Source organism: Macrotis lagotis, chromosome X (assembly GCF_037893015.1).
Source record: "Macrotis lagotis isolate mMagLag1 chromosome X, bilby.v1.9.chrom.fasta, whole genome shotgun sequence".
Lineage (NCBI taxonomy): Eukaryota > Metazoa > Chordata > Mammalia > Peramelemorphia > Peramelidae > Macrotis > Macrotis lagotis.
The window spans coordinates 109,653,407-109,680,482 of NC_133666.1; the positions used below are offsets into that span (position 1 = coordinate 109,653,407).

General features: G+C 36.1%; 1 protein-coding gene across 3 annotated transcripts in view; it reads right to left on the reverse strand.

Moving 5' to 3' along the window:
• TJP2 (tight junction protein 2) overlaps positions 1-26,769 on the reverse strand; it is a 179,470-nt gene extending 152,701 nt beyond the window's left edge. Inside the window, exon 1 of one of the 3 annotated variants that reach the window (XM_074199448.1) lies at positions 26,667-26,769. The gene's annotated coding sequence lies outside the window, so the exon portion shown is untranslated. Of the gene's footprint in view, positions 1-4,073; positions 4,219-26,666 lie in introns of those variants that run through there. The other 2 variants (XM_074199449.1, XM_074199446.1) reach the window with 2 other exon arrangements.
• Between the last annotated feature and the right edge of the window lie 307 nt (positions 26,770-27,076).

Here is a 27,076-nt window from a genome sequence, read left to right on the forward strand (position 1 = left end):
GGTCACAGTTAGTAGTGATAGACTTGTAGATTTATGCCTTCACCATGTGTACAATTAAATAAGGTCATTTGTAGCTTTAAAATCCTGAGTCAGAGGGGTGGCTAGGTGTAGCAGTAGATAGAGCACCAGCCCAGAGATCAAATCTGGGCCCTCAGACACTTAATAATTACCTAGCTGTGTGGCCTTGGGCAAAACACTTAACTCCAAACAAAAACAAAAATCCTGAGTCAGATCCATGAAGGTTTCTCCAAATATGGCTAAATAATTCTGTCACCTCTGTGACCAAAAATTACTCTATATATTCCTGTCTCAACTCTGCTTGATTAGATTTAAATAGACAAAATGATCTATCCTTTTAGTCTTCTATTCCCTATCTGTGCAGGTGGGATTCTCCTGCTAGAAAACTCAATAAATCCTCAGTTCCCAAATTTACAGTTTTGGGTTTTGGTTTTGGTTCTGGTTCTGGTTTACTTACATGGACAACAATTACAGCAAGGCTTCCAAAGAACTCGTGGGCTAAAATAATGACAAATGAATGCACTTTTGTTAAAAAGCAGGGAGACAAACATCACTTAGACTAGTCATCAGTGAAGGATGCTGTGGCATATCCCTACTCTGATGTGTGATTTCACTTCAACTATTAACCCAAAATTGTTTGTGTGTGTGTTTGTGTGTGTGTGTGTGTGTGTGTGTGTGAAATAACCATCATAGGGGCGGCTAGGTGGCATAGTGGATAAAACATCGGCCCTGGAGTCAGGAGTACCTGGTTTCAAATCTGGTCTCAGACACTTAATAATTACCTAGCTGTGAGGCCTTGGGCAAGCCACTTAACCCCATTTGCCTTGCAAAAACCTAAAAAAAAAAAAAGAAATAACCATCGTGGCACTGTTCTTTAATTAATTTCAAAGTCTTTTATATAGTCCATGGATGTACTTTCCAGTTTTGCACAGATACTAAGGTAGTTTATTTTCCAGAGTTGAAAATTTTTTTTTATTCTGGTTTTTGCAAGGCAATGGGGTTAACTGACTTTCCCAAGGTCACATAGTCAGATAATTTAAGTGTCTTGAGGTCATATTTGAACTCAGGTCCTCCTGACTCCACTGTTGGTCTCTATCCACTGTACCATAGAATAGAAAGTTTAAATAAGATCCTTTCTAGCTTTAAAATCCTGGGAGTCAAGAGTAATGAAGTTTTCTCAAAATTCAGATGAATCCTACCTTCTGTAATGACTTTTATGTTCTGGTTTTTTGGTTGTTTTTGTTTGTTTGTTTGTTTTGCAAAGCAAATGGGGTTAAGTGGCTTGCCCAAGGCCACACAGCTAGGTAATTATTAAGTGTCTGAGACCAGATTTGAACCCAGGTACTCCTTGACTGCACGGCCTGTGCTTTATCCACTGTACCACCTAGCCGCCCCCACTTTTATGTTCTAGTGCAAGCTCTGAAGAATAAAAACTTTTGCTGAAAGTAAATAGTTTATATTTTCTCTTTCCAAGATTTTCCTAAATTGAGAGAAAGAGTTGATGGATATTTAGCATGCACTAAGAAAAATAATGCTGTGCATTAGTCAAGGGGCAGCTAGGTGGTAGAGGGATAGAGTACTGGTCTTGGAGTCAGCAGGACAGGAGTTCCAATCCAGCCTCAGACACTTGACTCTTACTAGCTGTGTGATCTTGGGCGAGTCATTTAACTCTGACTGCCTCACCTCTGGGACCATCTCTAGTCATTCTGATTCATATCTGGCCACTGGACCCAGATGACGCTGGAGGAGAAAGTGAAGCTGGTGACTTAGTACAATCCCCCCCCAACTCTTATCCAATTCACATGTTTGTCATGGCATCATCTCTCTGTATCTTGGTGTTCTTCAAAAATGAAGAACAAATATCATTCTTTTTAGTAAAGATATACAGATCAACTTGGACCCTTTCCTTATTAGCTTTTAACTTAAAATCTTTTTTATTTAGGTTATTTTGACAAAAATCCAATAAAATTAGTATGTGGTCTTACAAAAGTATATTTGGATTTTCAGGTGTTGAAAGGGGTGTCCTTTAAGTTATTGGATGTAAAATAGTAAAACTCATTCATAAGTGTATATAAAATGTAGTAATTGATTTTTTAAGAAATCCTAAGAGTCAGTGAAGAACATTTTACTTACTCAAACAGAAAAGTCAACATTAAACACTGGAACCTTGTTTTCTTAACTGAGCCTTACCCTTTATGGCTAGCTTCATTCTACTATGCAGCTATCTATATGCTCCTATTTTTCTATCTGTTGCCTCTTTTATGCAAACTAATTGAAAGCAGGAACTGTTTTTTGTATCTTCTCGCTTATCATAGTGCCTAGCATATTAATAAACATGTCAACAATGCATGGTGATTGATTAACCTCTAAATTTTTATTTTCCCAGTAATCCTAATTTCATATAAATACATGACTTCTGATTGACTGCAATCAAGGTCTGTATAACTTGACCTACTAAAAAATGGAAGCCAAAACTATATGGAGATGGGTACCTGGGCTTTCCTACATTGCTTGGGGTTAAAGGGTCATGTGGTTAAATAATTGTAAAAAATGAATGCATGGAACCCTTCCCCGTCAATGACTAGAGTGGTCCTTTTGAATGGAATGTTCCTAGTAAATGTTATCTTCTCCATTAAGCCTTCTCCAATTGCCCTTTAGGTGATAAATTTCCCCTTCAGACTTCATAAGCATTTTTCCCCTGTACCACTCAGGTACACTTGTCATATAATAAAATGTGCATTAGCATTATCTATATTTGTGTTATCCCTTTACTATATTGTAAATTCCAAATTGCTAAGGACTATATTTTATCTCAGTTTTATATATAGAGAAGTATTGATGCCAGGGCCACAGTTCAGTTGTACAGTTGCTCTCAAGTATATCTGGAATCCTCTTAGATTCTTAGAGAGGAACTAAAAGTTCCAGTTTAAAAAAAAGGGGGGGGGAATCTGCCCTAATTCTAGCTAGCCATGTAATTTGGTATGTTTCTAGGGCCAACAAATCAAATGGGAGTTAATAATCCAAAAATCAGTTGAAACTATATCTTGAATTAATATCTTGTAAACCTCATTTCATTCCTATTTGATATGAGCCAGTAATATGGATAATGTTGATTGCTAGTCATTTTTAAAAGCTTATGCAAAATTAATCCATGAAAGCCAGGATGATGTTGTTATATATTCAGCCATATGCTTAACCTTAATTCTAACTACACTGTTAGTAATGAAGGTGATTGGATGGCAAAATAACTTCCACCCCAAGTACCCATACCTTTCTCTACAGTTCCTTCAGCTAATGACTTACTCTAAGATGTAATGACAGTACTCAGTTGAATTTCATCCAAAGCATTTAGTAATAATTTACTATATGCCAGGCAAAGTGTTTAGGTGCTGGGGAATAGAAATGAAAGGATACCAAGCTAAGCACACTAAAAGCACATATAATGTAAGTACAAGGTAATTTTGATAAAAGGGTACAAGGGTACTAACAATTGGGGGTTATAAAGTGAAAAACACAGAGTATTTACTTAACAAATAGCTGATTTTCGTTTATGAAAAACCATTCTTTTTCCCATTCAAATCTTGGATGCAGGCAGAAATTTTCTTTCCTTTTTTTCTTTTATGAATAGAATCCTATCAATTAAAATTTGACTGCATTTTGTTCAACTATTTTATCTCCAAAATTAAAATAGGTATTAGCAACCTACCACGACATGGCAAAATTTATAGTTTTGTCTTTTCTTAGATGATGGATAGAAAATGCATTAAGCATAAATGATATGTTTGAAGAAGTGAATGCTGAGTAATTATAATGATCAATTGTGGACCACCAAAGAGATAAGGAATCATTATTCATCTCACTTGCAATGTTTGCATATGCTATATCTATTGTGACTGTCAATTGTTTAATTTTTGTTTAATTTGTTTAATTTTTTTCTCTTTGTTACAAAGGAAGGGCTCATTTGGCCAAGGTTGGGGATGAGTGGAGGATGGAAAGGACTTGGGATAACAGAAGACATCAATAAAACTTTAAAAGAGATACATGTTAGCAAGCACCTGGCAAGGCAGTCGGTTAGTTGGCAGTGGTCTGTGATGTCTTGTAGAGTATTTGTGCCTGGAGGTACAACTGAGTTGCCAGTCCCACTCACAAGGAGATGACAGCAAAGTGGTATTCCTCTCCCTGAAAAATACATCAAATTTGACCTATTACTAGATGAAAGTAATTTATGTGGAGATACTGCAAACTCATAAAGAAATGAAACAAGAAAAATTTCCACTAGTATTTATTAGCTATGTGGTCCTAGGAAAGTCATTTAACTCCTCTTTCCATTAGTTCCCTCATCTATGAAGTGAAAGGTTAGACCTGATAGTCTTTGATAATGACTAACTATGACATAGAGTGATAAGTTGCATTTGAGTAAGTAAAGGTATTTCATCTTAGGAAAAAAGAAGAAAATTTGAACAATCTTGAAACAATCCATAGTTGTCAGAGGAATTCTTAGAAAAAAACTTTATTTTAAAGAGAAGTCAGCAGACAAGTTAACATCCAGAAAGAGAAATGAAAAGAAAATCAAACCATCATTTAGTGATTTATCCTCTTAGGGTTTGAGAAATTAATTTGTTTAGACTTACTACTTTATCTCCTAATATATTTTATCATAACACACCAAGATGGATTTCTCCTTCTCAAAGAAATTTATAGAAACAAGGTAAAGGGAGAGGCTAGGTGGCACAGTGGATAGAGTACCAGCCCTGGAGTCAAGAATACCTGAGTTCAAATATGGCCTCAGACACTTAATAATTACCTAGTTGTGTGGCCTTGGGCAAGCCACTTAACCTCATTTGTCTTGCAAAAAACTAAAAAATAAAGAAAAGAAGCAAGGTAAAGGACCTAAATCCTGATTTTAAAAAAATGCATTAATTCTCATGTATTTAAATAAACACAAAATGTAAGGCTATTTCTGGATGAGGCTGGGTCATTTTAGTCTTTTGTTATGCAAAATAAAAACTATATGTGGAATAAAGAATGATGTTACTTCTAGTTAGTACTGGACATGTTTTTTGTGTTACTGAACAAAGAGATACTATGACATCAATGTCAATATTCCCTGAACAATGAAATGGAATGTAAAAAAAAAGATAAGTGTTTTTATTTTTACAGGCTGGGTGCATGTTTTCCTGTTCCAGGAAGCAGCAGGAAATATAGGCATAGACTAAAGCAAAACCATCTGGACAGTCACAAGGAGGTCAATGGGATTAACAACCCAACACATAAATAATTTTTATTATTCTTTTCAAGGAGAAACAAATGCCTAGCAAAATCAATATGAATTTGATTAAACTTTTGATCTTGAAATAAAAATGTATTTGCTCAAAATATAATGATGTTTTTCTTTGAAATTATTCTTGTTTTTCCAATTAAATCAGCCATTAACATTTCATTCCTCTTGGGTATAGTTTTAGACTTCGATAAGGTTTCAGTTTTTTAATATCTCTCTCACCATTGCTTTATTGTACTGTTCCAAGAAAGGCAAGGGCTTAATAAGGTAGAAGGTCAATACTTTTTTCAAATAAAACATCATTGCCTGCAGGTCTCTAGATCAGATAATTCATTAGAAAATAAGTCGGGAGGGGGGCAGCTAGGTGGCCCAGTGGTTAGAGAAGCCTTGGAGTCAGGAGGACCAGAGTTCAAATGTGGCCTTAGACACTTAATAATTACCTAGCTGTGTGACCTTGGGCAAGTCACTTAACCCCACTTTGCAAAAAAAAAAGAAGTCGGTCATACAGCAAACTACAAAAGTAGAAACTATTTCTAAAGAACAAGAGAGCTGACAATTTTAAAAACTAATTTATAGGGGCAGCTAGGTGGCATAGTGGATAGAGCACTAGCCCTGGAGTCCTGAGTTCAAATCCGACCTCAGACACTTAATAATTACCTAGCTGTGTGGCCTTGGGCAAGCCACTTAACCCCATTGTCTTGCCAAAAACAAACAAACAAACAAAAAAAAACTAATTTGTAGGTGAGAAAATATGGTAGAGAAGTATTAAGGGCTGAAAAATTAACAAAAGTTTCAAGAAAAACATGGGTTTTCTCAATTCCTTCAGTAGTGCAATTAACACTATTCTATCTGCATATGAAAGTTTAATGAAACCACTTTAAAAAAATTAAGAAATATTTCTTGATCTACCAACAGAACACATTGTGTGTCATAAAGAAATATACAAGAATTTACCAAAACCACAATAATCCAGCATTTATGTTATTATATATAATGCTGATTTTGCATATCTATCTCATGGTTAAGTGGCATACAAATGAATACCACAAACATACCATTGTTTACAGCTAAGTATGTAAAATTTAAAGCACCATGTATGTATGTATGTATGAGTTATTAATGGTGGCATAATTAGTAAAACCAAGTAAGTGAGAAACAGAAATCTACTAGTCCCAGAAGTTCTGAACATTGAACTACATAAATGTAGAATGGAAAAGACCCAGAGATTTGTACAAGCAATGAAACAGATCTTCAAAGGTCATTCGTATACCCCCACAGTTTTAGAGAGTGTTCTTTTAAGAATTCTTCATGCTGCAGTAAACCCTACAGAAATTCTTCTATTCATCTTTATTAGTGTCTCTCCAAAGATAGAGCATCATGACAGCCAACAATCCAGGTCTCAATATCCTTGTATCAATATTCTCTTCCTCTATCTCCCAATGGAAGTTCTGACCAACTACCACTAATTCAACTATCTATAAGATATAGGTGTAGACTACTAAATCTATAGTTATTCTTTCATCTCCAAGATACCCAGAGAATTGCCCACATTCATGTATTTAGCAAATATACAAAAGTCACAGAAACATGTCACATAAATGTGTGTACATACAAGTATTTTGAAGAACTACTTAAGAGAACTGTGAAAGCTCCCTCAAAGATTAATTTCCAACATTTTTCCCAATTAAAAATTACTTTTTCTCTAAAAAGCTTCCTTGACCCTTCTTCAAGTTTCACTGATTAGCTCAATTAATATTTGAAAAATAGAAACATTTTATAATTCACAGTTAATTAGAGAAATGCAAATTACAACAATTCTGAGGTACCACCTCATACCTATTGGCTTGCTCAATATGTCAAAAAAAGAAATGATAAATGTTGGCATTGTTGGTGGAATTGTGAACTGATCCAACTCGAGAGTAATATCAAATTATGCCCAAAAGGTAATAAAACTGTGCAAACCCTTTGATCCAGCAATACTACTACTAGGCCTGCATCCTGGGTAAATTACAAAATAGGGAAAAGGATCCATATATACAAAAATATTCAAAGCAGCTCTTTTTTGTGGTGACAAGGAATTGGAAAGTGAGGGGATGTCCTTCAATGGGGAATGGCTGAATATATGAATATGTGGTATATGAATACCACAGTGATGAGAAATGCAAATTTCTCTGATTTCAGAAAAAACGAGAAACACTTACATGAACTAATGCTAAATGAATAAGTAGAACCAGGAGAGATATGATAGACTTAGCTCTTCTCAAAAAAATAGCAATTCTAAAACAACTGAAATGGAAAATACTATCCACAACCAGAGAAAGAACTATGAAATCTGAACACAGATCAAAGCACACTATTTTCACCTTTTAAAATTTTTTTTGTTTTTCCTAATTATGGTTTTCCCCATTTGTTCTTATTCTTTATTCACATCATGACTGATATGGAAATACATGTAACATGATTATACAGATTACTTGTTATCCTAGGTCAAGAGGAGTGGAAGGGGGAGGGAGAAAACTTAAGCCTTTGCCTTACAAAAACCTAAAAACAAAAAGTTGAAGCCTGGAAGGATTTGCATGAATTGATGCTGAGAGAGATGAGCAGAACCAGAAGAACACTGTACACCCTAACAGCACCATGGGGATGATGATCAACCTTAATGGACTTGCTCATTCCATCAGTGCAACAATCAGGCACAATTTTGGGTTATCTGTGATGAAGAATATCATCTGTATCCAGAGAAAGAATTGTGGAATTTGAAAAATTAAATTAATTTAATTTAAAAAACCTATTATCTTATTATGTTACTTTGCTATCTCTTATACTTTATTTTTTTCCCTTAAGGATATGATTTCTCTCTCATCACATTCAACTTAGATCAAAGTATACCATGGAAACAATGCAAGGACTAACAGACTGCCTTTTGTGGGGGGGTAGGGGGAGGGAAATGAGCTTGGGGGAAAAAAATTGGAAAATAAATAAATTTTTAAGAAAAAGGAAAAGGAAAATGAATATTGAAAATCATCTTTACATATAATTAGAAAAATAAATATTAAAAAGGCAAAAAATGCAAACATTTTAATTAAGGATCAACATTGGAAAGGCATAGAGACAAGTTAAGAAAATGGTTTATACTATAAGTCAACTGTACTATGCACTGGAGATATGAAGAAAAAAGATGAAAAACACAATAATGCTGCTATACTGAATGAGTAGAACTTTTAATATCAACATAGTATTTTAAATGTATTGTTAATAAATTAGTAGAACAGGAAAGGCAATGTAGCATACTAAGTACAGAATGGGTTTTGCAATTAGGGAGATTTGGGTTCAGGACCTGAAATATCTATCCTGCCATGTGACCAAAGACAAGTCATTTCATTTCTAAAGGTCTTATTCATAACTTCTCTGGGACTCAATTTCCCCTATAAGAAATAAGAAGTTAGATGGGATGATCTATAAATTCTAGAGCTAAATATATATAATCCTCTGATTCCTCAGGCAATACTCTATAACTCTTTAAGCTACAAGTGTGTTGCCAAACTGCACTGGTGAAAGGAATTTCCAGATAAGGTTTTCTCCACAATGAAGAAACTTAAAATACTTTTTGCCCTATAAGAACATGCTAGTTGGGGGGGGGGGGGGAGTATTTGTTGCGTAAAATTAAGTTTTTCTTCTTTAAGAAACTTTAACTTGCAGGGTGACTAGGTGGCAAAATGGATAGAGCACCAGGCCTGAGTTCAAATTTGACCTCAGACACTTAATAATTACCTAGCTGTCTGGCCTTGGGCAAGCCACTTGACCCCATTGCCTTGCCAAAAAAAAAAAACCCTTAAAAAAAAGAAACTTACTTGTATTTTTGATTTTAAAACCCTAAAGTTAACAAGTAACAAGGTTGTAAATGATACAGGTACACTGCCTTAGCTGATAGATTTAGCTATTAAGGAATTTCTTTAGAATACCATACCCTAAGTTTCATCACTTGGTTCTAATTCTAAAAAGCTACATTTGCCAAGGAGATTGATTGTGTAATTTTCCTCCATTAGAAACTTAGCATTTATTAAATAGCACTATTTTCAATATGTTTCAATCCACTGCCATGAAATACTCCTTAGATATCCATGTTCAGGTATTACAATAATATGAAATATTCCCTAGACATCCATGTTTAGGCATTACAATAGTAATCTTTCAATTGCTTTGTCTATTGTGCTTACCCAGGACGCTGCCAAAGATTCACATGTCTTCGGCTCTCAGGAAGAAGTTCTCTCTTGTTAAGTGGGGTGATGCCAACTGCAGCTTCCAATATTGTGATATATTTCTTATACCTCATCTCTTCTGTCTGTCTGTCTGTCTTTCTCTCTCTCTCAGCCCATCAGCACAGAAGTGCCTAAATTAAAAGCCGAGTTCAGAGTGACAGCAATTTTAGTGCTCATACTGTGAGCTTCTGAGGTTTTTTGGAATGCACTATTATAAGCTACAGTTACAAAAATAACTTTACAAGGGGAAAATGGCCCAAAAACCCAACAACAACAAGAAAAAAGCCCTGCTGGATTCTCCTGAAACATCAAGTATTATATAATTCTGTAGATCTTTGAATAAAGCACTAATGAAAATTATTTTCAGGACAATCATGGTCTGTACTAAGCCTAGTTATCTAATGCACACACTACAATTTGTTAATCCTCAGATAAATCTTTGAGGATGATAATCTTTCAAGTACTAATGGCACAGGAGGTGATTTATTTCTAAATAAGGACTAGTAGTAATTGATCCAGAAAGCCTCCATGCTTCTAGAAGGACTGAAATGAAAAACACATTTCCATTTAAAAAGCCTCTCTTTCAAAGGCTGTATTTTGCTAAAAATTAGAAGGCAGTGTTTTGGATTATGTTAGGATTATGTTAGTAAACATCTTATTTTGACCAAAGGTATAGCAAAGAATTAAGAAAAATTTTGACAATTCCTTCATTACTTCTTTGGAACCTGATGCATGCCTTGATCGCTAAATGCTATCAGTTTCCCTTCTCCTTTTCCTGGTTTTCTGAATACTCAGTAAGACTCTAAATTAAACTACACATGCATAGACAAAATGGACTTGGCAAAGGAATCAGTGGATATTATTAAGAATCCCAGGGCAGCTAGGTGGCGCAGTGGATAGAGCACTGGCCTTGGAGTCAGGAGTACTTGAGTTCAAATCCGACCTCAGACACTTAATAATTGCCTAGCTGTGTGGCCTTAGGCAAGCCACTTAACCCCATTGCCTTGCAAAAAAAAACGAATCCCCCAAAAAGTTGTCCTATATTCCTTTTCAATATTTCTCTAATTAAACAAGTAAATTAAATAAAGGTGTTTATTTTGTGCCAGGATTACTTATAATAGTTTCAATAACTATTCCAGAGCAACTATTTGCATGTAAGTTTGGGGGTTAATGATCAGTTGGTCAATCACATCATCATACCTAAAGCAAGGGATAAGATGCTATGTCCTGATACATTAACCAGGTTAAAAACACATCTTGACCAATCAAACATTCTAGACCCAAATATCTGAGGAAAAGTCTTTAAAAGACACTGTATGAACAGGAATGATAATGCATAGGAAATGTGTTTGTATAGATTGCAGAAATTTAGATGTACATTATGGGTGTTTGATAAACCGGTAGGTCAGTTTGGTACCTAAGAGAATTAAATGATTGGCAGGTCAGGGTGAGGGAACTTCCAGTCTTGTCATTAAAGAAGGAATGACTAGGGGTAAGAGAAGGAAAAGATCTTGGCCTTCTCCTTCCCACCTTATCCCAAGAAAGACTTTGAAACTTGACCTTTGATGGATTTAGAGAATTTTGGACTTTCTACCTTCCCTTTAGAATCCTGGCATCATTATTCCTGGGATAGCAGTTGATTGATGGCAACATCTGCATCAGAAATCAAAGTCACCCTGAATGAGGAGATGTAAATTTAAGACTATCAGGAATTCAGGAAAACAGTTACACCATATACAAGAAAAGGACTTCTGGAAATTCAGAGTTACCCTTTTGCTCACTTTCCTCTGGGACTCCACATGCATTGGTGGGAGAGTATCTCTCTGACCTTTAAGGGGAATGCTTTGTACTAATTGTTCTTATTTTAGGAAACATTCTTTAGAAATTAGTCACAGATAAAGAGTCTCTACAGTTGGTCCCTAAAATTGTGAAAGACAGAATATGTATCATGAATGAGCCCCATATCTAGCTTATATAGAATTAGGGGGAATGCTTATCCCAACTCCTATTCACAAGGCAAGTTGTATTCCTAATGGGCATACATCTTCCACCTGAAAAATTAAAGGTACTGCTGAATTGTTGGAGCATCTTTCTAAGCTCTTGGCTGGAGCAGGCCCCTTTTTAATGCATTCTCCTTAATACTGTCAGTTAGAGTTAGCATCTCCCCTATTGCATTGATTGTAATCCAGTGATTTTTGCCTGGTAGCACTTAAGCCATTAATAACAAATTGTTTTTACCAAAGGATACTTACTGAGAAGATACAGCAAGAAGAGAAAGTATAAAATACTTCTTCCTGCTGGGCACATTTTCTGCCCCCCAACTAGCATGTTCTCATAGGGCAAAGCATCTTACTACTTATTTTAAACTTAAAGCACTGCTGCAGAACACTTGCCATCACCAAGGTCACCTCCAAATTCAACATAGCTACTCCTTGCAGCAAGACCCTTTGCCCTGAGAGAGGTTCCTCAGGTCACATGAGCATATTGGACTTGGCTATCAACAAACTCTAATTCCTAAACCAAGGATGACTAGCTCTTCCAACCTTTCAAAAATCATAAGTTTACAAAACCTTCCAAAACTCTTTTATTTATAGAATAGATACAACACGCAAAAACCTAAAAAAAAAAGAATAGATATAACAAGAAATAGAAAAATAACTGGGCCATATGTTCATGCATTACTGTTAGCCCCTGTGGGGAAAAGAAGATCTGAGGTCTCTCTACTCATCCAGAGGATTATAGCATGCCCCCGCAAAGAGACAGCATGTGACCAGTTTTTGTTTCATATATACTTTGTTCCAGTTAAGTAATCAATGAAAAATTTCTCTTACTTATATAGTAAGCAACAGGAAGCAGTTTCAGAAAACTTTAGTATGCTCTGTAGCAAAGCCCCAGGTCCCTCTATTTCTCATCATTATTATGCACTTCTAGATGCAATCTCACCAAATCCACATGTATGATGCCATCAGGCAGAGCATGTTGTATGTGCTCTGAAGAACTGAGCCTCATTGACCAGATCCCTGTTGTGTATATTCCTGTATATGCCTGTAATAATTAAGAGACTGAACTAAAAGATCTCTCATATTCTCTTCCAATTTTAAAATTATACAGTTCTGTGAATTGTCAATTAATTCAATACATATTTATGAACTTTCCTGTGATAGGTACTAACTGTTTAAAGATGAAATCATGTACATAAATGTCTTGTCCATTGGCACTTCATAAATATCTGTTGTGTTGAACTGAACAAACAAACAAGCAAATTCATTTTTGTTCAATACCCATCATTCCCTCACTGTAGGGAACTTCAATGTAAACTGGTCTATAAATTGCAGTCTTGAAGTTCCCTATGGCACTGAGACATTAAGTAACTTTACCATGGTCACATACTAGTATTTGTCAATGGCAGGGCTATAGACTTCCCGGGCTTCTTTTAGACCCAACTAAAATCCCATCTACCATAGAGTGCCTTTCTTAACCTCTTTTATCTGGTGCTTTTTCTCTGTCAATTATTTCCTATTTTTTCCTATGAAATATAGTTGTTTTTTCAAGAGCAGGGATTATCTTTTGTGTTTCTTTATATTGCCAATGCCAACAACAAGCTTGCTGTTATTAATTGACAAAAGCCTGGGGGAAAAAAGTATATGCCCATTAAGAATGGAATGACTAAAGAAATGGATATTTAAATGTAAGGGTTTACTTCCACTTAAAGATTAAGGTATAGGGAGAATTCATAGAAATATGATAAAACATGGCAAAAGAAAACAGAGTTAAAACATTATCGACAAAGAATACAAAATGCAAACAGAAAAAAAAAGACTAACAGACAACTAGGAGGTAGCTGCATGGTATAAGAAATGGGAAACCGGGTTAGAAGGCAGAAGATCTAGTTTCAGACTCTACTCCTTCTGTAGGACAAATTATCTATGTAATATTGGACAAATCTCTAGGCCTCAGTTTCCTCATCTGTAACAGAAGGAGGTAGGAACAGATGGTCTTTAAGAGACCTTATAGCTCTAAAATCTATGAAATACTTTGTTCTGTGGAAAGGTAATGAACTGTGGCTGTGGACTGATTTGAGAACACTTCTGAGCAGTTTAACTTTTTTTCTACAATTAAACATATTCTGGAGGCAAGGTAGTTATAGAGAAGAGTTTTATGGAATAAAAAACAAAATTCATCAATAAAATATTTTAAGAGGTCATTAGTGACCTTTAAGAGAACAATTTCATTTGTGTGAAGAAGCTATTAAATTTTTGCTTTTTCTAGATAATAATAATGATCCCATCTTGGCTCTGATAACAACAATGGCAACAACAACATATATTTATAGAGAAATTACTATCATTATCCCCATTATCCCCATTTTACAGATGAGAAAATGGAGGCAACCCGTGGTTAAGTGTGTTGCCCCAAGTTACAAAGATAGTAAGAGTTTACTACCTAGCTGCCCCTATTAACAGTCATAATAGAGAAAGAGTCATTCAATCCTGGGATACTTCTGGTTACTGGTAGTATGTATAGTAGTACACTCAACATTTGAACATGAAAATAAGGACAGAATAGCATTTATCTACACCTATGAAAAGATGGCCTTTAATAATTAAAGAATTTTCAGGTTACAGTGTCCAGCCTTTAATTTATTAAGCCAGCAAATTCAATTTCCTCACTGGCTATATTTATGTAAATATTTCATTTCTACCTCTAACGTAGAGTAGTTAATATTTATGAATTCTGACAGTCAACATGTAACACACTTAATTTTCATTTTGAACATTAAGCATTTTAAACAGTTGGGCAAAATATCTTTGAAAAAAATTCCAATATTTGCCATAGGTGACCTGGATTCTATTTTATTAAGTCTATTTTATTAACAAATTATTATCAACAAATGACTAGCAGAAATTTTACATAGGAATTCTCCTACAGCATAATATTTTCTGACTAGAACTGCAACCTGTGAAAGAAGAGAAAGAGGGAGAGGCACCATAACCCTCCTCAATTCTGAGAAGATATAGTTAGCCATTGGGTTAACACACAGACTTTCCATTGATTTGCCATAAAGAACTAGAATTAGAGAATTCCCTCAAATTAGAAAAGCTGCACAAAACAACAAAAGGTCTTTGAGGACAGGAAATGTTTCAGCTTTGTCTCTATATGTCCAACCACATATTGCAGGTTCTTTATGTTGTTGGTGCTCAATCATTTCAGTCATGTCCAGTTCTTCATGACCCCTTTTGGGGTTGTCTTGACAAAGATACTGGAATGGTTTGCCATTTTCTTCTCCAGATCATTTTATGGATGAGGAAATTGAGGCAAAGAAAGTTAAATTATTTGCCCAGGGTCTCCTTACAGTTAATGCCTAAGGTTGGATATGAACTCAGGTCCTGCACTTTTTCCACTGTATCACCTAGGATGCTATATAAAGCTTGCTAACAAAAAATTAAAATCCTTCATTTTACAAATAATGAAACTGAGATCCAAAAGGATTAATTAACTTCCTCAAACTCATTCAAGTTATAGTGTTTCTGAACCCAAGTCCCTCTGAGAACAATACAATCATTCTTCCCATTGTTTCACACTATCTATGCTTTCCATTTTAAGTTTTTTTTTTAAATTTATATGAAGATCAGACAATATTAAGGGACTTCTCTTTCAAAGATTTCTTTTCCAAGGCATAAAATATTTAAAAGTAAAAATTTTTTCTTACAACAATCTATCCATTCTTTTCTAATGTTTTTATCAACAAGACCAAAATTGGACCTGTAAACAAAGACTTTCATTAAGAAAAGAATTCTGTATTATTAAATACTGGAAAGAATTCACATAAGTAGAATTGTTCAGTTTTTAAATTTATTTATTTATTCAAATTTCTAAAAGTGTGCTCTTTGTATAAACTCCCTCATAAAAACATGTAAGGACAATAACACATTGAATAAAATAAATCTGTCCAAAATACCATATTCAAATATGTCTTTATTATGACATTTTCATAAAAAAAATTAAGTTTTATATTTCCTTATGGAAATACTTCTTGGTTACTAAATATGTTTTCCAAAATGTGCAAAAAATAATTTTTAAGTTATGGTGACCAATATGGAGCTATGGTCAAAGGGTTATAAAACAAGTAATACAATTAATAGATCTGTATCCCAAAGAGATAAAAAACAAAAAAGGAAAAAGTGTATAAAAATGTGCACAAAAATATTAGTAGTAGCTTTTTTAGTGGTAGCAAAGAATTGGAAATTGAGGGGATGTCCTTCAAATGGGGAATGGCTGAACAAGTTATGGCATGTAAATGTTATTGACTACTATTATTCTGTAAGAAGTCATGAACAGTCAGACTTAAGAAAAGCCTGGAGAAATTGGCATGAACTGATGATAAGCGAAGTAAGCAAAACAAGGAGAATATTGTACATAGATTTGTTCAACTCTTTTATTTAATAATATTGTGAGATGATCAACTATGACTAATGCAACTCCTCTCAATATTTCAGTGACCAAGGACAATCCTGATAAATCTGCTACGATGACCATAGTTAAATGCTATCCACATCCAGAGAAGGAACTATGGAGTCTGAATGCAGAACAAAGCATATTCTGTCCACTTTTTTAAAGTTCTTTTTTTGTTTTTTCTTTCTTTCTCATGGTTTTTAATTCTTAGTTCTAATTCTTCTTTTACAAATGACTAATATGGAAATTACGATTGCATAAGTATAAACAGACTATTTGTTATCATGTCAAAGGAGGAGCAAAGGTGGCAGAAAAATATGGAACTCAAAAGCTTGCAAAGGGATGAAAGCTGAAAACTATCTTTGCATGTAATTAGAAAAAGAAAATAAAAGAAATGATTAGCAGATCTTAGGGAAAAAAAACACTGAAAGACTTACATAAACTGATGCAGAATTACCAAAAAAAAAACTGATGCAAAGTGAAATAAATAAACAGAACTAAGAGAACATTGTACACATTAAGAGCAATATTATATGATGATCTACTGAAAATAATTTAGCTAATTCTCAGCAAAACAATTATCCAAGACAATTTGGTGGGATTTATGGTGAAAGGTGCTCTTCAGTTCCAAAAAAAGAACTAAGGGAGCTTGAATAGAAATATTCAATTCCCCAATTGAATAAAGATCAAAACTACTTTTTTTCATTTTATTTTCTTAGGGGTTTTTTTGCCTGTGTTTTCTTTCATAGAATAACTTACATGGAAATGTATTTTGTATGATTATACATATAAAGCCTATGTCAAATTGCTTGTCTTATCAATGGGGGAAGGGAAGAATCTAAAACTAAAAATCTGAAAAAATGTTAAAATTGCTTTTACAAGTAATTATAAAAAATGAAATATGAAATAATATTTTTAAAATAGCCTGGAAAACGAGTAAACAACAAAAAAATTATTTGACCACAAAAAACTATTACAGTGGCAGGGAAGACCAAGTCAAACTCAGATGACAATAGTGTGAAAGCATCAAAGGAAAATATTAATTGCAATCCAAAGTCATTAAGAATTCCTATAAGAAAAAAGAATCAGGGGCGGCTAGGTGGTGTAGTGGATAAAGCACTGGCCTTGGAGTCAGGAGTACCTGGGTTCAAATCCAGTCTCAGACACTTAATAATTACCTAGCTGTGTGGCCTTGGGCAAGCCACTTAACCCTGTTTGCCTTGCAAAAACCTAAAAACGAACAAACAAAAAGAAAAAAGAATCATCATATTATGTAATTTTGCTATCTCTTCTACTTTATTTTTCTTCCTTATAGGTATGATTTGTCTCTCATCACATTCAACTGAGATCAGTGTATACCATGGAAACAATGTAAGCACTAATAGACTGCCTTCTGTGGGGGATGGGGGGAAGGAAGCAAAAATAGGGGGAAAATTGTAAAACTCAAAATAAATAAAATCTTTCTAGAGAATTCATATAAGAGTTGAAGAGATAAAATTGGTGGAAAAAATTTGGGGAAAAAAAGAGTGAAGCAAGAAAATTGTAAAAAGAAAATTAACAGCTTGGCAAAAGATGCTAAAGATTCAGATGGTTAAATGAGGCACAATATTTCACTGAAGAGAACTCCTTAAAAAGTAGAATTGGCTAAATGGAAAAAAAAGAGGTCTAAAGCTAACTGAAGAAAATAATTCCTTAAAAAGAAAAATATGGCAATCGGAAAATAATAACTCCAAGAGACATCAAAAAAAAACCCAATAAAACAAAAAAAGCAGAAATAAATACAATGGTAAAACAACTGATGTAGAAAATAGTTTGAAGAGAAATAATTTTAAAATTATTGGACTACCTGAAAGTCAAAATCAAAGCAAGAGTCTAGACATATTTCAAGAAATTCCTGAGGAAAACTGCCCTGATATCTTAGATCCAGAAGGTAAAATAGAAATTGAAAAAAAATCTACCAATCACCTCCCAAAAGAATTCCAAAAACAAAAACTCCCAAAACTATTATAGCCAAATTCCAGAATTCCCAAGTCAAAGAGAAGGTATTTCAAGCACCCAGAAAAAAAAACCCACTCAGAAATCATGGAGTCACAATCAGATCACATAAGATTTAGCTGCTTCCATATTAAAGAAGCAGAGAACTTGGAATATGATTGTTGTTTTGTGTTCCATTCATGAAAAGGACCATGACATCAGGGAATTGATACCATGAATTGCAAGTCAATTGAATTTAAGTGAGGGAGGGCTGTGCAAAATCTCACTACTTTCAGCTCCAAAGTAATCTGGGTCTAGAGACCATATATGAACCAGAACAACTGGATATGAAACTGGATGCAGTGGCCTTTTTAAGCTAGGGTCTTTAGTAGTTGTCAGTTTGACTGAGGCAACACCCATTTATTGCTCTATCCTACATGCCACCTAGCTGTTCCCTGTGATTAAGGCTTGGTAATCAAGAAATGAGACAAAAATGACAATATAGACCAAAAGAAAAATCTGTCTGGTAGGGGAAGATTCTCTGCCTCTTTGTTTTCTTATTTAGACTTAATCACTGAAATATGAAATAAAAAGGTAGGATTACAACCAAGAATCATCCACCCAACAAAACTGAGTATAATTATGGAAATAGGGGAGGGGTCAAGAGGGTGGAAGATGGATATTGAATGAAATAAAGGATTTTCAAGCATTCCTGATGAAAACATCAGAGCTAAATAGAAAATCTGACATTCAAACTTAAGATTTAAGAAAAGCATAAAAAGGTAAAAAATAATCACAAGGTACTCAATAACATTAAATTGTTTACATTTGTATATGGGAAGATGATACATGTAATTCCTAAGAACTTTCTCACTGTTTAAAGGAGTTTCCATAGACAGAGGGTATGGGGATGGGCAAATTTTATTGTAATGATCTCAAAAAGAATTGATAGTGATGGGCGGCTAGGTGGCGTAGTGGATAAAGCACCGGCCTTGGAGTCAGGAGTACCTCGGTTCAAATCTGGTCTCGGACACTTAATAATTACCTAGCTGTGTGGCCTTGGGCAAGCCACTTAACCCCATTTACCTTGCAAAAAAAAAACCTAAAAAAAAGAATTGATAGTGATGCACAATGCACTGAGAGAAAGGGAAAAGAAGAAATAGAGTGAGGAAAATTTTCTCACATAAAAGAAGCTCACAAGGAAGGGACGGAGAGGTGGAGGTAGCAGGCAATGCCTGAACTTCATTCTCATTTGAATTGACCATCTGCAGGGGATAGATTTACAATCTTTGGCTTACCTCTCCCTAAGGCAGTTAGGTGGCACAGTAGATAGAACATTGGCCTTGGATTCAGGAGGATGGGAGTTTGAATCCAGTCTTAGTCACTTGCCACTTACTAGCTGTTTGACCTTGGGCAAGTCACTTAACCCTGACTGCCTCACACCCAGGGCAGTCTCCAGTTGTCCTGATCCATATCTGAACACTGAACTCAGATGGCTTTGAAGAAGGAAGTGAGGCTGGTGACTTAGCACAGCATCCCCCTCATTCAAATCCAATTCATGTGCTTGTCATGGTCTCATCTCCCTGATGTCATGGTCTTCTTCTAAAATGAAGGACAAACATTATTATTACCTCTCCCCAGCCTGGACAACTACTATTTTTTTTTTCTAACCCTTATCTAACTCATCCATCCAGTGACCAACCAAGTATGAGGAACTACATCAAATGTACAGAATACCTATAAATACCCTCAAGATGACAGGTGAGTCATGAAAACTATTGATTTCCTTTCCCAGAGGTCTAGGAGATAGCTCTGGATGTGAGGCAATCAGGGTTAAATGACTTGCCCAAGGTCCTACAGCCATTAAGTATCAAGTGTTTGAGACTGAATTTGAACTACTGTCCTCCTGACTCCAAGGCCAGTGCTCTACCCACCTTACTACCTAACTGCCCTTTATGAAATGGAATGATTATTGCTAATAATATTTATAAAAGAATTCAGAGACACATAGAAAGGCCTCCATGAAATGATGGAGAGCTAAGAAAGTGGAATTAGAATAATTTTCACAATACAATGGAAAAGCATTCATTAAACATTTATGTACCCAGCACTGGAGGTTACATATATGGAGCCAAGTATATAAGATTGCCAGGCCTAGAGTCAAGAAGACTCATTTTCCTAAGTTCAAATCCAGCCTCAGTCACTTAGCTGTGTGACCCTGGGCAAGTCAGAACCCTATTTTCCTCATTAGTAAAATGAACTGGAGAAGGAAATGACAAAAAATCTCTGCCAAGAGAACTTCAAATGGAAATACAAAGAAACAGCAGCACACATATAGCTGCAAGGCAGAAGGAAAGGCTTGGTGGTCTTTACAATTCAGGGAAAGTTCAGATCATAACCTACCAGAATCTTTAGGGCACAACAAGGCAGATGGCAAAACCAGAAAGACTAGCAGCAAAACACATGATAATGTTCAGGGGATATGTCTTTCATGCTTCCCATCCTGACCTGGTAGAAAATTCCTCACATTTACCATATTAAGACCAGCAAGATAACTAAGTAGTAGGAGAAGGAAAAGCAGTATATGCAAACAAATTACCCTAAGGAAAGCACCAGCCTCTATTCCATTAGGATTTCCATCAGTTTTCAGGTACAGAATATGAAGTATCCCAACAGATGATATTTCCAAAGGGCAGTATTGTCCTTTCCAATGATGTAAATTAAAATGGAAGCCAAATTCTTTTTTAACTGCAATGAACATCTTGGATTCAGAGATAAAACACTTCCCCCCTCTTGATAGGAGGCACATTAATGGCACACACTGTCTCACATAGGTCAGTCTGTCGATTTTGTCTTAACAGTTTTCTTTATTACAAGTTAAGTTTTGGTGGAGGGAAGAAGGAAGGGGAAAATAAAAACTTGGAAAAAATAATTATCCTTTATTTTTTAATTATAAAGGAGTTACTCCCAAGATCTTTTGTACCTTTTAACTATTCTGTATGTTAGAGAAATGATTCATAGTATTTGTAGCCTGAAGCTTAAGGAATTTTTTTTCCCACATACATACTGCTTGAATGTAGTAGCACAGTTATTCTATTTCTTTTTTTTTTTAGGTTTTTTCAGAGCAAATGGAGTTAAGTGGCTTGCCCAAGGCCACACAGCTAGGTAATGATTAAGTGTCTGAGGCCGGATTTGAACTCAGGTACTCCTGACTCCAGGGCCGGTGCTCTATCCACTGCGCCACCTAGACACCTCTCTATTTCTTAATATATGGAATTTTAATCAAACAAAGCAGCAAGTGAGAGTAGGGGTGGGAATAGAAAAGAAGAGAAGGATTGGAAACCTACAGTATTAGTAAAGAAAACTCTTTTTTCAGACTACTCTAAGAAAGAATTCAGAAGATGGTCTTCAGAGAGTCTTTTTGAAAAGAGGCATTTTCCTCCTCCTCCATTTGAATCACCTTCTATGTACATTTCAAAATGTTTTTCAATTGAAAGAATGTTCCTAAATATCCTATCCAGGGTCAAGTAGATAGCTCACCAAAAGTCAGGTATCTCATTGATATCTGTTTAGAAATAATCCAAAACAAATTTAGCAGAACATCTCATTAACTGCTTATTGAATTTTCACATTATCCATGATTTCTTTTTGCATTTTGTTGCTGTACAGTTAATTCAGTCATTTATAACTCTTTGTGATCCCATTTGGGGTTCCCTTGATGGAGATACTGGAGTGATTTACCATTTCGTTCTCTAGCTCATTTTACAGATGAGGAAACTGAGGTAAACAGGGTTAAGTGACTTGCTCAGGGTTACACAGCTACTAGGTGTCTGAGACCATATTTGAACTCAGGTCACCTGACATTGGGGTCAGTGCTCCAGTCACTGTTACCACCTAGCTGCCCACTTTTTGTATATGAAATCATATTCTTAGAAAATGAACTGGGGCAGCTAGGTGGCGCAGTGGATAGAGCACCGGCCCTGGAGTCAGGAGTACCTGAGTTCAAATCCGGCCTCAGACACTTAATCATTACCTAGCTGTGTGGCCTTGGGCAAGCCACTTAACCCCATTGCCTTGTAAAAACAAAAAAAAAATGAACTAAATTTTGAATAGGCATTTTCTGGTCTTGCTGAAAGTGGTACCACTAAAAAAAATCAGAAACTTGGCAAAATTGCAGTTTAATCAAATTCCATTCCTACGAAGGATATTTCTAAAATAAAAAAAATTAATGCGACTATGAATACATAGGTTTAACCTAAGATATAAATCCTTAATATTCTAGAAGAAGCAAAGAATAAAGAGGCAGTATCATTACCCCATGGACCTGGAGTAAGAAAATAACTATGAGTTTGAAATCTGCCTCAGAGACTTACATAGCTAGACAAATTACTTAACCTACAGTATGAGCCTTGATTCCCTCTTCTGTAAAAGGAGGATAGTAGAAGTACCTACTTTTCAGGGTTATTGTGACTCCAAAATGAGATAATATAATTGACTATTTGACTGATTTTTCTTTTCACTTGAACACTTAGAGACCACTGTAGTGTTATTAATTGACCTAATTTCAGTATTACTGTGTCTCAGGGAATAGTGAGGACTGAAAAAGAGGGAAAGAGATGGGGGGATACCTGGTATGGGAAGCAGTCAGAACATGCAACATTTATTAAGTTTGCTGTCTTATATGGTTTCATTCATGACTCTCAGAAAACAATTACAAAAGTTATATCAAAGATCACTGATCACAAATCACTACAATAGATATTATAATGAAAAAAATTGAAATATTGTGACAATTACTAAAATGTAACATAGAAACTATTGGAAAAATGGTACTTGTTTAATGCAGAATTGTAACCTTCAATTTGTAAAAAGCACAATTATCTGTAAAGTGCAATAAAATCAAGCACAACAAAATGAGGTATTCCTGTATAGCTTTGGTTCTTAAACTCAAATATAAGAATTGCCCATTTTATCAGACATACCCTATGTTATAAAAAACAATGTATAATATCCAAAAGATACTGTGGGCAGCTAAGTGGTGAAATGGAGAGAATTCTGGACCTGCAGTCAGGAATATCTGAGTTCAAATCCAGCCTCAAACATTTATTATTGATGTGATCCTTCATGACTCAGGTTTTCTCATCTTTAAAATGGGACCAATAATAGCACCTATCTTCCAGGGTCATTATGAAGATAAAATATATTTTTTAAGTGCCTGCCTCATAGTAGGTACTATAGAATGTTGGCTATTATTTTTATGGAATATTAGTGAAAACTAAAGAGCAGGGGATCTCCAAATTTTAATTACTAAAATTTTTCACTGCATACCCTTTGACCCAGCAATACCACTACTGAGTCTATACTCTGAAGAGATGATGAAAAAATGGTAAAAACATCACTTGTACAAAAATATTCATAGCAGAAATCAAGCTAATGTTCTTCAGTTGGGGAATGGCTTAGCAAACTGTGGTATATGTATGTCATGGAGCACTGTTGTTCTATTAGAAACCAGGAGGGACGGGAATTCAGGGAAGTCTGGAGGGATTTGCATGAACTGATGCTGAGGGAGATGTGCAGAACGAGAAAAACACTGTACACCCTAACAGCAACATGGGGGTGATGTTCAACCTTGATGGACTTGCTCATTCCATCAGTGCAACAACCAGGGACAATTTGGGGCTGTCTGCAATGGAGAATACCATCTGTATCCAGATAAAGAGCTGTGGAGTTTGATACAAAGTTCAAGGACTATTCCCTTTAATTTAGGAAAAAAACAGATATCATATTGTCTGATCTTGTTACCTCTTAGACTTTTTGTTTCTTCTTTAAGGATATGATTTCTCTCTCATCACACTCAATTTGGATCAATGTACAACATGGAAATAAAGTAAAGACTGACAGATTGCTTTGGGGGGGGAAGGAAGATTGGAGGAAAAATTGTAAAACTCAAATAAAATCTTTAATAAAAAAATTTTTAATTAAAAAATTGATCAAAGAAAAAAATTAAAATGAAATAAAATCTTTCACTATAAAATAAAATGTTTGCAGGAGAATCTCTTTAAAAGTTTTTAAAACTTTTGATGGCAGTGGTATTAAATAACAGGACAATTTTTTTAAAATTATTTACTTTCAGGTTAGTTCATTCCAAATCTTCATAACATTCCAACATTAGGAACAGTTAATATTTAGTGAAGGGAATTTAGTTATCTGTGCTTTATAACTCAGAAGAGTACTAAATAAGGTAAGATGGTTGATAAGGGGTAGTTCCATTAGAGACATATTAGGTTAAAATATGAATTTTATATTTTACATTTGTATTTGCAAGGCAATTTTTAATTTGAATTGAACCATGGGATTATTTCTTTTATGCAGCAACCAGACACACTTCCCACAGAAATCATTTAGAAAGAATCCTAATCTGTAGTTAGATTGATTTATTTGGCCTGATATTCTAATTAGCTTCACAGATGTTTGTTTCATCACTAGTGTATTGATTTGCTTTCTTGGCATTTCCCCAAAGAATTACAATGGGCTTTAGTGCAAATTCTTTAAACTAATTAAAATTAATCTTTTTTAAAAAAGAGAATGAGAATATAAAGTAATATAAATGGGGGTCTGAAAGAACAACAGTGTACCTTACATGACTAGATCCATTCAATAACTAATTTCAGATCTTTGATCTAAATTTTGATTCTGTGGTTGACTAACCAAAATTCACTGATTTACTTCCCTCTTTATTTGAATGTATGTAGTGTGCAAGGCTGACAATGACAGCAAGATGCCTTTACAACTTTCTTCTTTGGGGAAATCCTTAGACTTGCACAATACAGTTTGAGATATACTGCTGAAGACAAAAAGAGCTAAATTTCTAAATCACAGTAGTTTTGTCACTCTAGCATTCCAAAAGGCAATAATGTGGGAGTGTATTTTACTTTATTAGTCTTAAAGACAAAATATAAAAAAAAAATCACATATTTCTTAGGATACTTCAAGGATCCCTATAGCACTTAGGTTTCAAGTAAACATAGTATTTTTTTTAATCTCTTCAATCATAAACAGGGAGGGGCCTCCCCTTTCAAAGGAATAAATTTTACAAGCTAAAATGAACAATAGTAAATTAATTTGAAATCCTTGGATGATTGACTGGAATCTCCAGAGCACTACAGTTAATAAGCAAGAAGTAGGACATAATTTCTCAGTAGGGAAACAAGCAAAAACTCAATTCATTCAATTAAAACCTAGTTCCAAAGAAAACCCTCAGCTAGAACATAAAACAGTTTTGAAATTCCCTTAGGCTTAAAGAACGCCTGGAATTTAGTGGCCTTTAGCCAATGAAAAAAAAAGAGGCAGCTCTGTGCAGGGGACAGACCTCAGGATTAGAAGTTGGAGGACTTGGGTGCATTATACCATCTCTGTCACTTGTTACTTATGTGACCTTGGATAAGTCACAGAACCTCTAGGCCTCAGTTCCTTCATACATACAATGAGGTTGCTCTAGATGGCCTCGTGAGACCTCCCCAGTCCTAAGTTTAAGATCTTACATTGTCTTGACTCACGTGTATAATATCTCTGCAGAAAAATATTAAAAATTTCCCCCTATTGCATTTTTTAAAACAAGTCCATTTCATTGCATCCTTCTTTCCTCTCTCAGGTGGATTTATTTAAATTCTGAATTTCTCCTGGAAGCTATGCACAGCGACTAATAAATGGGTAAATAAAGCTCATAAACGGATGTAGAAAGGAAAGACAAAAGCTTCACTACTCACTACTCCCATAGTGAGCATGAAATAGGCGACTACAGTTTATCTATGTTATTCACTAGCTAGCTCTTTTGAAGATTCCGAAAAGGAACGCCCTTCCCTCCAACTTCCCTCTACCTTCTCTGCAGACACTAATTAACGAAGTTATCTCTCCATCCCGAAAACACTTGAGCTACAAGCTAACAGAAACTCGCAAAGGTCTTTTAATCTGCTAAACAGAATCTCAGGCGAAAGTGAAAAAACACTTGAGCTACAAGCTAACAGAAACTCTCAAAGGTCTTTTAATCTGCTAAAGAGAATCTCAGGCGAAAGTGAAACAGTTTCAATCCAGGACATCTCAGGAATGATTTCAGCTCGGGGCCGGTCTGGGGAAGTCGGGGCACTCCCTTCTGAACACCTGCGCCCCAAGTGAGGAAAGAAGGGGCTTGCGGGTGGAGGAGACCGGCTTCCAGTTTGCAAAGGAGCAAACGTACAGAGCCCCTGACCAGAGGAAGGCTTCGTTCCACGACCAAAATAAAGCGAACCCCAAAGCAAGAAAAAAAGATATTAAAAATAAAGGAGAATCTGGGTGTAACCTCCCACACTAATTAAAACTTGATTCCTGTCCCCAGAGACGAGGCAGGGACACAAGCAATTTTCACTGCTTCTGCCTCCACTAATGGCCCGGGGCGCAGAGGACTGGGGCCGGAAGTCACAAATCCTATAGCACCCCGTGCCCTAAAGGTACTACTGCCAGGGCGAAGGGAAGTCTAGGCGACGCCCTGCCCAGCCCAGCATGGGCGCTCTGGCTCGGCTCTACATGGCTCCCTGGGGAAGCCTCCGTGCCACCGGGACCAGCTCAGCCCAGTTCAGCCGCCGGGCTCCTGGCCCTGGAGGGAGGGCGCGAGTGCCTGGAACCGGGAGCGGGGAAAGGACCGTACTTGCCTGGAGCCGCTGACCTGAGCGAGAGGTGCGGGCCAGCAGCAGCCCAGAGGAGGACGCCCCACGTGAGGACGTTAGTCGGGGAGTCCCGGGGCCCCGCGATCAGCCTCAGCCGGGCCGCTCGCTCTGCAGCTTGTGCTCCGGCCGCTGAGCTGCCCCGACTGCTGCTGGCGCCTCCCTGGAGCCGGAGCGCGGGGCTCTGGACCCGGGATGGGGCGTGCGAGTCGCCGCCGCTCCTGTGTGTGTGTTATTGTGACTCAGGCTATTTCCTGTTGGAGGTTTGGGAGAAAGGGGGGGAAGTGAGTGGCGAGTCACCCAGGGTGGGGGAAGGGGCAGTTGTTGCGCCTCCTCCCTCGGAGGCCAGGTGAGCACTCTGAGGTACTGCCCTCCAGTGCCCTCGGCTAGGAAAGGGA